Raw genomic sequence first — 14048 nt, 5'->3', positions numbered from 1 at the left:
AATGCACCATTAGCAAGTTTGCTAATGATACTAAACTGGGAGGTATCCCCCCTTGCAGAGGGATCTAGATAGATTGGAGTGTTGGGCAATGAATAATGGGTGAAATTTAAGAAGACCAAATGCTGGATTCTGCACTTGGGATGGAGTAACACCGGGCAGAAGCATAAATTAGGAGAGCAGCCCCGCAGAAAGGGATCTGGGGGTGCTAGCTGACAGCAGACTCAGTATGAGTCAGCAGTGTGCCCTGTCAGCCAAGAGGGCAAACCGCATCCTGGGGTGGATCAAACACAGCGTAACCAGCCAATCAAAAGAGGTGATTATCCCGCTGTATTCAGCGTTGATGCAGCCTCACCTTGAGTGCTGTGAGTTTTGTGCCCCACAATTTAAGAAGGATATTAAAGCTCTTCAATGCATCCAGGGGAGGGCAACAAAGCTGGTGAAAGGGCTGGAAGGCATGTCCTGTGAGGAGTGGCTGAGGACTCTGGGTTTGTCTAGTTTGGAGAGAAGGAGGCTGAGGGGGAACCTCATTGCTCTCTACAGCCTCCTGAGGAGGGGAAGGGGAGAGGGAGGTGCTGAGCTCTTCTCCCTGGGATCCAGTGATAGGACTTGCAGTAATGGTTCAAAGCTGCATCAGGGGAGGTTCAGACTGGACATTAGGAAGCATTTCTTTACCGAGAGGGTGGTCAAACACTGGAACAGGCTTCCTAGAGAGGTGGTTGATGTCCCAAGCCTGTCAGTGTTTAAGAGGCATTTGAACAATACCCTTAATAACATGTTTCAACTTTTGATCATCCCTGAATTGGTCAGGCAGTTGGACTAGATGATCATTGTAGGTCCTTTCTAACTGAAATTATTTTATTCTATTCTAGTCTAGCCTCTCACTTTTATTCTTCAACCTCATTTTGCCTTTGAATTCTTCCATCCTGTAATTTTCTTTCACCATTGCAAGGAGTTAATGCTTTCTCCATAGGACCAGGATTTCAAGTCAACAGCCTGGAATATAAGTATATCTTCTCCCTCCCACAGTTTCTGTCTTTTATCAAATGGGTGTTAGATGTATAAACTTTCAGGTACCAAAGCCTCTGCTTAGCTGATTCTAACCACAATTCCCCCCATGGTACCTGTCAAATTCTCATTTGCTTCTATTCTTGTCCTTGCATTTCTGAGTAATCAGTCTCAATGAGAGATGTGGAAGGTATTTCTGCTTCCTCTGATTCTCCCAAATATATAACAGCCTGGTGGTGAAGGCCAGCCCAAGGTGCTGAATTTATACATCCAAATACCTGCATACAAAGGAGAACTTAGAGCTAAGGTCTCCTATTTCCAGCAGCAATGCTAACAGTTCTTAAACTACCACGAAAGAAATGGGCACTGGCATCACATCTCTTTTTGTGCATCTCTTTGCACACCTCAGCAGAGGGCTGCAGTGACTGCATCTCTGGTGACTGCAGGTCCTGAGTAGTGAGTTCTGGGTCACGCCCCTGGACTCCTGAAAGGAACAGCAATGGGGACATAATCCTCACAGTTTGCTGTTAATAACTCTGAGCAGTTCCCCATTGACACTTCTAGGTGTTCAGCCCTGTCTTCCACAGGCAATTGTCTCTCTCTGTTGACTGTCTAAAGAACATAAGCATCTGCTTGAGGTGCTCTGGATGATCATACTGAGATTAACCATCTATGTTTTAGGTGCTGTGGTTCTTAACTTCAAAATGAGGAGTGGAGGTGTTTTTCTAAGCACTTTTACAAAGTGTTTCAGCACAGAGTGTGTTTCATACAGTACAGAGGTGGATATATACACATTTCTACACAGCTGTACTGTCTAATGTTGAATAACAGTCAGTAGAACTGCATATGGTCAGGATCAGAATTAAGTCCAAAATCCCTCCTTTAGTTAGATAGTTATATAGGAATTTAGTTAAGCTTTTTTTTATCCTTGCCTGTATTCTGTCAGGAAAGGAAAAGGATGATTAAATGAAAAATATCTCCAGTGTGTTTCATGTATAAACTAGACTAAAAGAAGAACAAAGGAAAAAAACAGAGGCAATAATACAAATAACAGGAAAAAAATCCTGTATACAGAGGGCATGTGCAAAAAGAGTGAAGGCCCGTATTCTCTATTAAAACATTCCATGATAGTCTGTTTCTCAGATCTAATCCCTTTCTCTTGGAATCTATAGTACAAGGAACCCTATTATTCTTCACAACTGAAAATACACCAGTGAATAAATTTTAACATACTGAACCTGATCATTAAATAATTTGTAAACAAAATCAGTTCATATGATAAGTGTTATGACAATGTGCTTTTTAAAAAACCTCATTAACCCGTTATTTAACTTGGTGAGTTAATTGTTTCCTTACTCACAAACACCCACACAGTACTATGCATTGTGCATAAAATATATTTCTCTTCCAGTAACCCAGCATAAACCTCTGTATCATTTGGTTCATGACAAATTTTCTCAGTGTTACAACTGAGTGCATATTTGGGGTTTTGTTTCATTTTTGTTTTGAAAAATTCTAACAATTTTATTTTGAATCATCATGAAAAAAATTTCATAATGAATGACTTTGTAAAGCAAATGGTTTTAGTTCATGCTAAATTAGTTCAATGCAGAACATCTTGTTTCACCTCAGTTTGAAACTATTTGTTGCTAAATTTATTATTATCAAACTTTGGTTTAAATCAAGAGAGCAAAACACTGTAATTCTGAAAATCAAATAGTTTATTTGTAATTCACAGGTTTTATTTTGGAGTTTAGAGCCAAAGCAGTTCACTAAAAATTATGCACATTTCTCCAGTATTTCAACAATCCAGTCCTCCATTTTTAATGACAAAATTTTAATCACTTTATTTAACCAAGCTTTATTTAAGCTGCAAGGCAGTACTCCTTCACTATGAATTGAGCCAGAATGATGGCAAGACGATGTTGAAGAGACAAATAGTTTTATGTACTTGACTGACTGTTTCAGATTGCCAATTATGTCATTATTCCACATCATATATTAGAGATGTTAAAGATCACACTGAGTTTATTCTGGCATTCATAAAGCTGCTATGTTGTGAAGAGCCCGTATCTTATACAGTTATACATCAGTATCTTTCAGGCGCTACTGTTACCAAAAATATTCAATATTCATCAAAACTGTAAAATATTCACCTGGAGTTCATTGAAGGTGAAACACAAAATTCAACTGCTATTCTCTAAACACGCATAACTATTCAAGCTACACTGAAATTATAGCCCGTTTGACATCTTACAGGCAAACTGTTTTTAAAAATATCAATCAACTTCTGTGATCAATTTGTGAACTCAGAATTGTTTCATGAGTCTTTGTTGGGCCAATATTTTGAGAGGAAAAAGGGGGAACATTTAAAAAGGGATGAAACTTCTGATCTCTCTAGGAAACTACCATAAAAAATAAATCTAAAATTAAAAGATTTTCTATAATTTTGGCTCTCAAAGAGACTATTACCCTACTGATTCAAAGGTGAGTTGTAACTTTAGGAAATTATGGTTTTGACCTCTGGTTTAAACTTCCAAAATTCTCTTTTTCTCATTTAGTTGGAATTAAACCATTAGTAGGTCTTAGGCTAAATATCTACAATGTTGACCATCTTGATGACTCTGAGGACCTGTATATGCTGGCAGTCTGTATCCAAGGGCTGCTGCACATCCCTTTTGAATAAGAATAATCAACTGAAGATTGAAAAGTGATCACTGTTCCCTCCGAAACAAAGGGAAGAAAACTGCAGTTCATACCACCTAATCCAATCTTCCTGTGGGTGGAAGAGTGGACCTGAACACTCAAGTCACAAAGTACAGTTTTTCAATTATGGGTTATTTTAAATGTGGCCTACTTAACAATGAGATGGAGCTTTAGTAACTCAGATCAATTGTGTTAGCAAGTCAGGGAACAAATAATGAAAATGCCTCTCATTTTTAAGGGACATTGATAGGCCTTTGTCAATATCTCCTGTCTTCCTACAGAAGGAACAGATGCAGGCATGATGCTACAGAAGCAATTTGTGTTGTGATGAAAGAGAGTGATGACAGAGACTGGTTTGAGAAAGAACATAGAGAAATTATTTAGACAAAGAATGCAATTCCAACGAGGAATTTCTTGTACAGAGAAGTCTTGGGTCCAAAGAAGCCTTTGTAGAGTCACTGTAAGAGAATTGATACTGAACAAATTCCTAAGAAAAATAGTGGACACTTCTGAATAGTACAGGTGCTGAACTAATGGAGTACCTTAACAAGGAAGCAATGATTTCTTCTCAACTGAAAGTTTCCAAATAAAAACGGGCTTCTTTTCTGAAAGACTTGCTTTTATCAAGGAAGATGTAAAGGAAATTACATACTACAATGAAATCAGATTACTAGATCAATAGTTCCATTCTCTGACAGACTTATAAGAAGTCAGTGGACAGATTTTCAGCACCGTGGGGAAAAGTTTTACCCTGTTTGTGCTAATAGGTTTAAAACTAAGTATCAGTTAAACATTCAACACAAAGAACAGATAAAAAAAGTTTCTCCAGGTGTGAACCTCTTTAATACACACTTTTTATAAGTTTTCTCCTCAAAAGCAGAATAATTTTGATCTCACTTGAGGCCTTGTAGGAATCTTTGTTGTGGATAATTTCTTTGCTAGGGTGAATGCATGAGTGAATGCACTGTGGATCTAGTGTACTATATGGGAAGCCAGGAACATACGTACAGCTTGAAAAATCCTAAATGAGATTTTCAGGGGCTTATCATTATCATACACGCATAGCAGACAGTTTGCTCTGATAACTGGGTTTGAATTTGCAATAGCAGCATGCAAACTTCTCCTGTGTAAGTAGCACTAAATATCACAGAAAAAGGACATAAGAATGGTCAAATCTTGGTGCTTTGAGGTGCCAAGTAAGTCTTAGTTTCACTTGCATTTTTGAAAAGTTTTTCAGTTCTTTTGACACCAAACCTCAAAGCAAGAGACCAGTGCACTAATCTTCTCGAGTCCATGTACTTTTCATCTGCAAATGTCACCAGCCATTCCTTTAAAAGTCCTGCAAACTGTTACAAGACACCAGGATCAACACCGATCTGTGTGGGATCTTTCAGTGTTGAGGTAGCATGTAGATAGCCAGTATTTATACATATAAACGTTCAGAATAAGGGGTGCTAGAAATCCTTGAACCAACAGGGGCTTGCAGTGACTTAATTATTATTTAATTGCATTGTTGAAATCAATAACTTGAAGCTAAAAAAAAAAAAGCAGATCTTCATTTACTCTTTCTGAGGGAGAGGATACATTGAGATTTAAGCATATATCAAAAATGTAGTAAATGGGTAAAAAAAGTGTAGTTCTTTTTAATCTGCACAGATGTTCTTAGTTCTTGCAATTCTAATCTTCCAATTACTAATCCCCTTGTAGCCACCAAACATCCTGCAAAGGAGGGGCCCTGAACCCCTGTGAATTCCATTCTTTCCTCTAATCCAATCAATCATTTCAGTGTTCAGTTTTGACAAGGTAGGAACTGAAAAGACATTGTTTATATTGCTCAAAATTACCCCCAATCCTTTCTTTATAACCTTTCTTTACCATAGCTATGATTCTGGGTGCTGTGTAGCTCACATCAGAAAATTGCATAATTACTCACTTGACCTAGAAGCTGGAAGGTTGCGAAGACAATGTATATTTGCCCTATGCTCACTTTCTTCAATCGTTATCCTTGCATGGATGCTGCTAGCAGTAGGACACTGGACTAGATGGACACTTGATATCACCTAGAGCAGACATCTTTCTATTTCTTAGTAAACCCAAGAGCTGAACTACATGCAATCCTGCAAAGAGCTGTGAACCAAGTAATTTCACATTTGAGAGGAGAACGGTGTGAATTGCAAGATTTTGAGTAAGCTAGGGTCATTCTTTGCAAAAGTATGTGACCAGAATAAGTCACACTGAGAGAATGCAAAACACAGTGATTTAGAAACTTTTGTGGCCATGAAAGACCACTATTGTATTTGTGCATGACCTACAAGCTCCAGAGGCCATGTGTGAAACAGAACACGCAAGATGTTACTTTAAAGAGCAGCACATACACATTTGGCAGCGCCTGCTGAATGCTAGAATACGTGACCGCTTGTTGATAATTCGTAGTACAATTTTTCAAAGAAAGCAGGAAATGGAGGCTTACAGCAGAAAAAAAAAAAAAAGAAAAAAAAAGAAAGAAAAAGTTGACTCTTACTTGAAAGCACTCTCTATATATAGCATTCCAGAAAACCTTAACTGAACTGCTTTCTTTAATCATACTTGTTGTTAATTGAATTATAATGTAGGGTCTCTTGAAAGAAAGAGAAGCATGGAAATAAATACAGGACTGAAAGACAAAATATTTGTACTCTCATTCTAACTCTTTATGTAAGACTAGTTGTGCAATGAAGCTGAGGAAGTAATTTAAGGACCTCTATTTCCCTGTCTGTAAACTGGGGATAAAAATATTTTCCTCTTCTACTCACAGTGGTGCTTTAAGGCTTCAGGGTATCCTTAGAAAAACTTTACTGGTACTAGTGGGATTCCATGGGAAGAAATTGTTCAAGGGTGAAGCAGAAGCATTAAGAAAATTAAATGTGTGGTTGGTCACATCTATGATGGAAGCCAGGAACCATGGAAAACAGGTCCTGAACTTCAGTGCTGGTGAGAACAAGGAGCTACTAAATTGTAACAACAAAATAGGTGGAAATTGCAACACACATACACATCCTCCCCCAGCCTGAATGAACTGATTTTGCACTATCCAGCCTGGGAATGTAAGGGGATAAAAGACAGTTGTCGTGCCATCACATTCAAACTCTAGTTAGCAGTGACATGACAGCCTATTGTTGTTTCTTCCAAGAAACACATTATAGGTATGGAGACAGCTACCTTACATCTATACAGATATTTAGTTCTGAATTAGGCCAGTCTCACTCTGTTGACTTGGACAGAACTATACTTATTTATACCAGAATATTTGGCTCTCATTATAGCCTTCTTTTCTTTTTTCACTTTAGTACTGCCAGTAAAAATCAAAACCAAACAAAACAGCTAAAATGGGCCACAAGTCTTTGTGCAGAGCCATGAAGTTGGCCCTTGGCAGTATGTTCCCATTGTGTCCAATCCCACCACAGCATTCTGCTCCCTGCTGCACCCAGTCTAAAGCCTTCACTGACACCGGGACATCTTTCCTGCAGGACACAGTGATTAGCTGTTTTAAAGAGTTCTCATCCCACCATTTACTGTGTTACTGGGACACACTGATCAGTCTTTGAAGATGAGAAATACATCAGAGCATGCTTTGAAGTTGTTAAATTCTGTTAATTTTGGCTTAGCACCCAAAACAAGGGTGAACTGATCTGCAAGGCAGGAGGTGGGAGGCAGCTTGCTTTCCCAGCTATTCTTGGGAGCTGTGGGTATGGAGCATTGCTGCAGGCACACTCATACAGGTTGCTGGTACAGTGGTTTTATGGCTACTTGCAGAGATTTTGGAACACCTCACTGAGACTTCTGCAAACATCTTGCTCAGCCTTTACTAGCCATACTATTGCTGGACATCTGGAGTTGATGCAGGTGTTAGTTTAAAGAGTTATGCTAAGAACAGAAGTCTGTGGTATACAAGGACAGCACAAAGGGTGGAGCCCTAGTTTCACCTGCAGATGGTAATAAATCATAGCATAGATTAGGACTGCCTTTTCACTCCTTTCCACTGCACCATACTGACCACTAGAGTTTGCTGTATTAACGTTGGAGTGAACAAATCCAAAAACTCTGAACAAGCCCTACAGAACAGTTTCCAAAGAAAGCATGAATTCCCTTACCACAAACTGTAGAAACAATGCCCTTCTCCAGCTGTTGAGATGAACTCAACTTGAAATGTAGAAGAAGCTGCAGGAAGTGTATGATTAAGTAATTGGCACTATTCTCTCTCCATTGGTACAGTGCCAATGTTCCAGCAATGTGCTAAGGGGCACTGTGCTATTTTCAGATTAAGTGAAAAATCAAGGTCCTGACTGCTGATCATTTTAGTTAATTAAAGATCCCTTGGCATTTATTTGCAGAAGAAGGGATATTAGCTTTGATGAGCTGGCAAAACTCCAGCTAAGAGAAGCAAATGTTGCAGACCAGGCTCTCCCTGAAGTTCTGAAAGGTGAATGTCTCTTTTCTTCTTCCACTCTCAACAGAATAACAATGAAGTGTGTTGTAAAAAGGAGTCGCTTTTCACCTGGAAGGTGGTGACAAATGCACCCACACCTCCCTCTGTGTAGTTTGTAAAGCACTATGTCATCCACTAAGATGGAAAACTAAATATGATGGCAAAAATTCATTTAAGTTTTTGAATCCAAAGTGGGCACTGATTTTGGCAACTGGATTTGATTTCTGGATGAATCTTTAATGTAGTTTCAATGTTCTCACATTTAAGACTTCTTAGTGAGATCTATCTATTCCTTCTGATGGAGGTACCAGACAGTTTGTTCTCATCTCCATTCATACCCTTGGTTCAGCTGGACCCATTCCCAGGAATGGCATCAGTAGAGGAAACATTGACAGAGGAGACAATCTCTTCTAATTTTCCATGACTACTGCCACCACAGTCCCAGGGAGCAGGACACAAGGAAGACCAATTCTAAAGAAGTCTTGCTCCAGCTTACAGCTTTGGTAATGAGTGTCCTCATTCACTGTTGGGATGGGGCATGTTCTGTCAAGACGGGGAACTGATCCCCCTGATCTTTAACAATGTCTCAGCTTGTGGAAAGTAATTCTTTTCAGACACACATGATTTGGCCACATTTTTACAAAACTAGCAAAAGACTCTACATACCAAGCCCCTCCTTTGCCAAATTTCAATTCCCTACTTCAAAGCCTGTAAAGGCCAAAGCCTCTCATCAAAATGGCTTCCCAGCAAAACACTTCTAGGGTGAAGAAAAAAGTATTACCCCCATCCTCATACCCCATAAAGCTTCTCTGTGTCACAAAGACTCCAAAAGGAAAGAAAAACAAACAAACAAAACCACAAAGAAATTGGAACAGATTAAACAATTTCAGTCCAAATAACTACACTTTAGCAAAGTGATAAGCAAGTGAAAAGGGGGTCATATAAGCACATCAAGCCAATTTATCAGTTAATTGAAATAGTATTAATATTGACCAGGCTGACGATACAGGAAAAAAAAAAATGGACCCTGAGATAGCAGTCACATACAGTCATAGTGTTCCCTCTTGTACCATCCCTTCCATCTGTTTCTACTACTCACTACTTGTGTCCCTGCTGAGGTCATAACCCGGTTCACTCATGGTGAAGTAAACACAGTTTAATGGGACTACTTGCAATGAGTAGGTTACAGGATGGCATTTACTGGATCACAGCCAGGAGTAAAATTCCAAATACTCATATGTTAGTTTCCAAGCTTGAGATCTCAAGTCAAAGGTCTCCTGCATACTCTTGATTTTAATAGAAAATCAGCTTTGTAAGTGCCTAATTATTTTTGGAAAAGAGCCTAAGTCATCTAGCAATAACATTTTGAAATTGTGACTTTCTGTCTAGTTATCTGTGCAGAGCCATGCACTTAGAGCGTTCATAAACAATAAAATCACAGTCATTGTTTTTCCTGAACTGAGCCCCAACCCAACAGATGCAGTTATAAAGAAATTACTAGAACTAGAAACAAACACTTTAGGAATTGCCAAATAAACTAAAAATAAGAGCACATGACATGATGCAGAAGTAAAATATTCTGCCTCAAAACTTGAACAATAGTGATCAGAGGCAGCCTGAGAATTTGAGGGCAAGCCAGAAAAACAACAGTTTTTCGGCACTCACAGTTCAGCCTACCCAACTGCTCTCTGCTATGGTCCTTTTGAAATACACAGGGCTGGATGAAGAGCCACGGGGAGGATTAACTAGGTGGTATATTGGGAAAAGTGAGGAAATGAGCAAATGCATTTCTCAAAGCAGTTCAGGTGACCAGGAGGATGCAGGCGGATACTCTATTATTTCTCCTGGTGCTCCTGAGGCAGCAGAGGAGTCCAGCTGCTCAGTTGCTTTCATCAGTTGTGATGAATTTGCATCACTCTATCACTTTACTTGTGCTTTGCTCAGACACTTTGAATTGTTCTGAGTTTATAGTCCCTTGTCTTCCCATCCCCACATGCAAATATAGTTCTTATAACACCAGATATCCTATCCCTACTGAATTATAAAGGTGCAATGTAAAGTCAATTAACCTTTTAATATTAGTCTTTTTTTTTCGCCCAGTAAGCAAACATTATGTGTGCCCTTTAAAGTCAAGCAAGCAGAAAAATTATTTCTTTCTGTCCAAATTCTGACAAACATCCCTGAACTCTTCCTAAGCTCTAAAGCACTTGACATTTTATGCACAACTTTGAGAAAAAGATCAAATCAGACAATGCTCTGCTTTAAAACGGAGGCCACAGACTCCCCTAGCTGATGACTGCTGCTGTTCCCAATAATGAAACACTCAGAGTATCTGCAGATGGTTTTCTTTGGTCTAACCATTCTGCAGAAGTGATATACTCTTCTGGGGCCAGTGATCTTTCTATTCTTCTCCAGCTCTCGACTTTCAACTCAGGACCAGCACTTTAGTAATTTCCTCATACAAGTTCTTGGAGCAATGAACAATTTGTGTCTATTGGTGTCTATTGGCGTCTATTGGTGTTGAAGTGTAACCCTTTAAAGGAGAGTTTCATTTCACTTCAAGATAACACGTACCTCTTCTTTTCAATAAGCCTGCCTGAGCAGTACTGTGATGCTTCTGAAATTGCTTCTTCTGTGCACCTTTCAGTGTTGTTGTAAGTTTCACCTAATATGAAACCCTTCAAGAGAATTGACTTTTCAGGCAACTCACACAGTTGCCATGGCATTATTGTAACCATAGGCATAAACAGGGAGGTATCTCACAGAGGTACTTCATTGTGACCAGAGGTATGCACAGGTGCTGTCAATCATAGTGTCAAATTTTGTAGCCAGGCAGGGCTGAAAATCTTAATGTATACATTTAGAGTGAAAGCTTAAATTATAAATTCTTTTCAGCTGTTTCCCTGTGTTGAATTGTAAAAAATTACGCACAGACCTCAACTACTACTTCAGACAAAGAAGGTTTGCTTTCTAGACAGTGCACAGATCTTACACAAATGACCACACAGAGTGATAAATTTCTAAGAAGCAGAATAACCTATTTATGGACACTCCTTGTGTGATCCCCTGAAAACACAGCAGCCTCTCTAACTCAGTGCTGTAACACCATTTTTGTGGACATTTCATGAACATTAATGACTAAGAGACTGGTGAATGACTGGTTTAGGCTACAACTTTTCAGGGGTTTAGGGGTAAGCAGCAGCAATAACAGTACAACAGTATTTCCAAATGATACTGCCTAACCCCAAGCCTGACACAGACTGGGAGATAGATGGCCAGTAGAACATACCACATTTACACTAAAGCTGTCTCAAATGGATCCAGAGAGACATCCTATTGCATACGCTGAGCACAAGACTTGTGCAGCTAGTGCAAACCTCATACCACCTGGGCTTGGGCTACACCTCATGCATTTGTAGCATGGTGTCACAGCTTTGCCTCTTGGGACTTCCTGGGCTGGAGGAGGATGAGGGTGCTGCACTGGTGCTGTTATGGCTTCATGTTTGCCTGTAGGTAGGAGGCAGTGCAATCGCAACTAAGCAGTGAGACTCCTTCATTGACTCATGACCTAAAGCACTAGGTGTTTTCCTTGGCATGTGATGGATTATGATGATTTATTGCGGGCAAGAGATAAAGAAAATTGAAGGGTGTGGATCTCACAGACTTAAGTGTGCCATTAATTGACCTAAGTATAAAGGGCAGTGGGAGGATCACACCAACATACAAAAATGAGAATTATCTTTTCCTATCTATCATCACACAATGACTCTTCCACTGTTTTGCCTCTCACATAAGTCGTAGCTATCTGCCTACAGACTGCACAATTTATTTGTGACTATATTACACTCACCTACACATCAAACACCTCCTACAGGAGTACCAAATATTACATTGGGGGAATAAGATAGGACAGTATCTGTGGATGAATTCATCAGTCTTTGCTGATTTTCTGGCTTTTATAAAACAAATCACTTGGGGTTTTTTTCAAATATTTATCTGTAACTGCTGGTGATTGTTTCCATTTTGGAATATTAGAAGACAAAGATCAGAGCAAACTCAGAAACAGTATTCCTAGTGCTGCCCTGTTAGGTTAAGGAGATGTATGTGCACTATCCTGTATGTAAATGTGCATGCATGCATTTATATATATGTACAAGTAAGTGCTTAAAAATCTTATTCTGGCAGATGACAGAAAGACGTAAAATAATTTCACTTCTTCGTGAGAGTCTTCACAAATACTCTTCACTGATTAGCCTTGAGTTTGGGGAGATATAATTCTCAATTTTTTTCTGGAAAATACCATTTTCCTTTTTACAAGCTTCTTGGTGGCTGTGGACCAGCAGATATATTGTCTAGACTGGTAAATTCCATGGGTGGGTGCAGTTGGTATAGAGTTGCATTCATTCTTAAGGTTCCCAAGCACATTGTAAACCGTTCACAGGGCTCACACCCAGCCCATCACTGAAATATAGTCACTGCTGCAGTGGAATTCAGCAGCTGCTTAATGGTTCATAGCTCACTCTTGTTCCCAATTAGGCCAGTAGCAATCTTTCTGCTGCTTTCAATGAGAACGTTCTTGTGCGCTAAGCCAGGCATGTGCTTAAGTACCTTGTTAAATCACAGTCTAAAGGCTTGAACTTTCTCATATAACATTCATACTGACTTCACTGGATGCAGATTTGAGCCTTCGGGGAAGGAATAAGTAGGAACATCAATTGAAAACACAGGGTAAATTTTAGGTAGATGGAAAATAGGGTGAAAGTGGAATATACTCAGCTATTAAAGGAGATGATCCAGATGTTCCCTGTCTGCTCCAGCTGGGCATGTCAGACACCAGAAAAGGGCCAGTTTTATTCTTAGAGAAGTTGCCAATCCCATAGAGGGGAATGCTTACAGTAGAAAGGTAAGTAAAGAATAACTGTTAAATCAGAGCTAATGAGAGTACCTTGAAAACTCCCTCCAAACTAATGTAAACTGAATAGTACATATTTCAAACTAAATGAGTTCCTTGGGGCAGGCTTGAGAATTTTTCTCTCTTCAGTGAAACAGGCAAGAAATTGCAGAAAGTAACAGTTAATCTAGAACACAAACTTTATTCTTAATGTCCATGTCCCTACAAGTAGGAAACATTCACTAATAGCCTAATTCTGAAGGTCTAATGCAACAGTAATTCCCAGTGGCTTCAATATCAGGCATGAGCACACTGGGAGTAAGTCTCAGTTACCTTTTGGATCAGGTCTTAGCTATGTTTTCACATATACAATCTTTCCCTCTTTTTCTGCTGCGCACTGCACTGCCTTCTTGCTTGTTTGATGATGGAGAGGAGATACAATTGCAAAGTAGCCATTTATTTCAGCATAATGGAGACCTTTGATAACTAACTGAAGAAACCTGCCACAGGAAAACCTACAACTATTTCTAATTTCCTGCACTGTTTTCCCCTTTCATGCCTTTTTAACTTTTTTTAAAAAAAATTTTAATGAATGAACTGAGAAGACAGAATGCAGAAGCTCCACCAATATAGCACTCAGTTCAATCGACATGTGATGAGTCTGAAAATACAGATTTTTTTTCTTCCTTTATGAAGGCAGGAATTTTTGTAATCCCTCTCACACTTAGAGTAACATTACAAGTTCCTGTCAACTGCACAAACACCTGCTTTTCAAAACTGTTTGATTACTCATGTTTCTCAAAACCTTTTTTCCACTGTGAATATCTTAAACCAATAATCACATGATTAATTGATGTGAAATTAAGATGTTACAGTATGAACTGGTGATTCATACAAATTAATGGGAAATTTACTTATGTGTCTCACCACCAGAATATGCCTCAAATTATAAACTCTCTGGTTAGAGATTGTCATTCATTA

This window comes from Strix uralensis, chromosome 1 (assembly GCF_047716275.1).
Source record: "Strix uralensis isolate ZFMK-TIS-50842 chromosome 1, bStrUra1, whole genome shotgun sequence".
In the NCBI taxonomy this organism is placed as follows: domain Eukaryota; kingdom Metazoa; phylum Chordata; class Aves; order Strigiformes; family Strigidae; genus Strix; species Strix uralensis.
Note: the sequence above shows the minus strand (reverse complement) of the source record.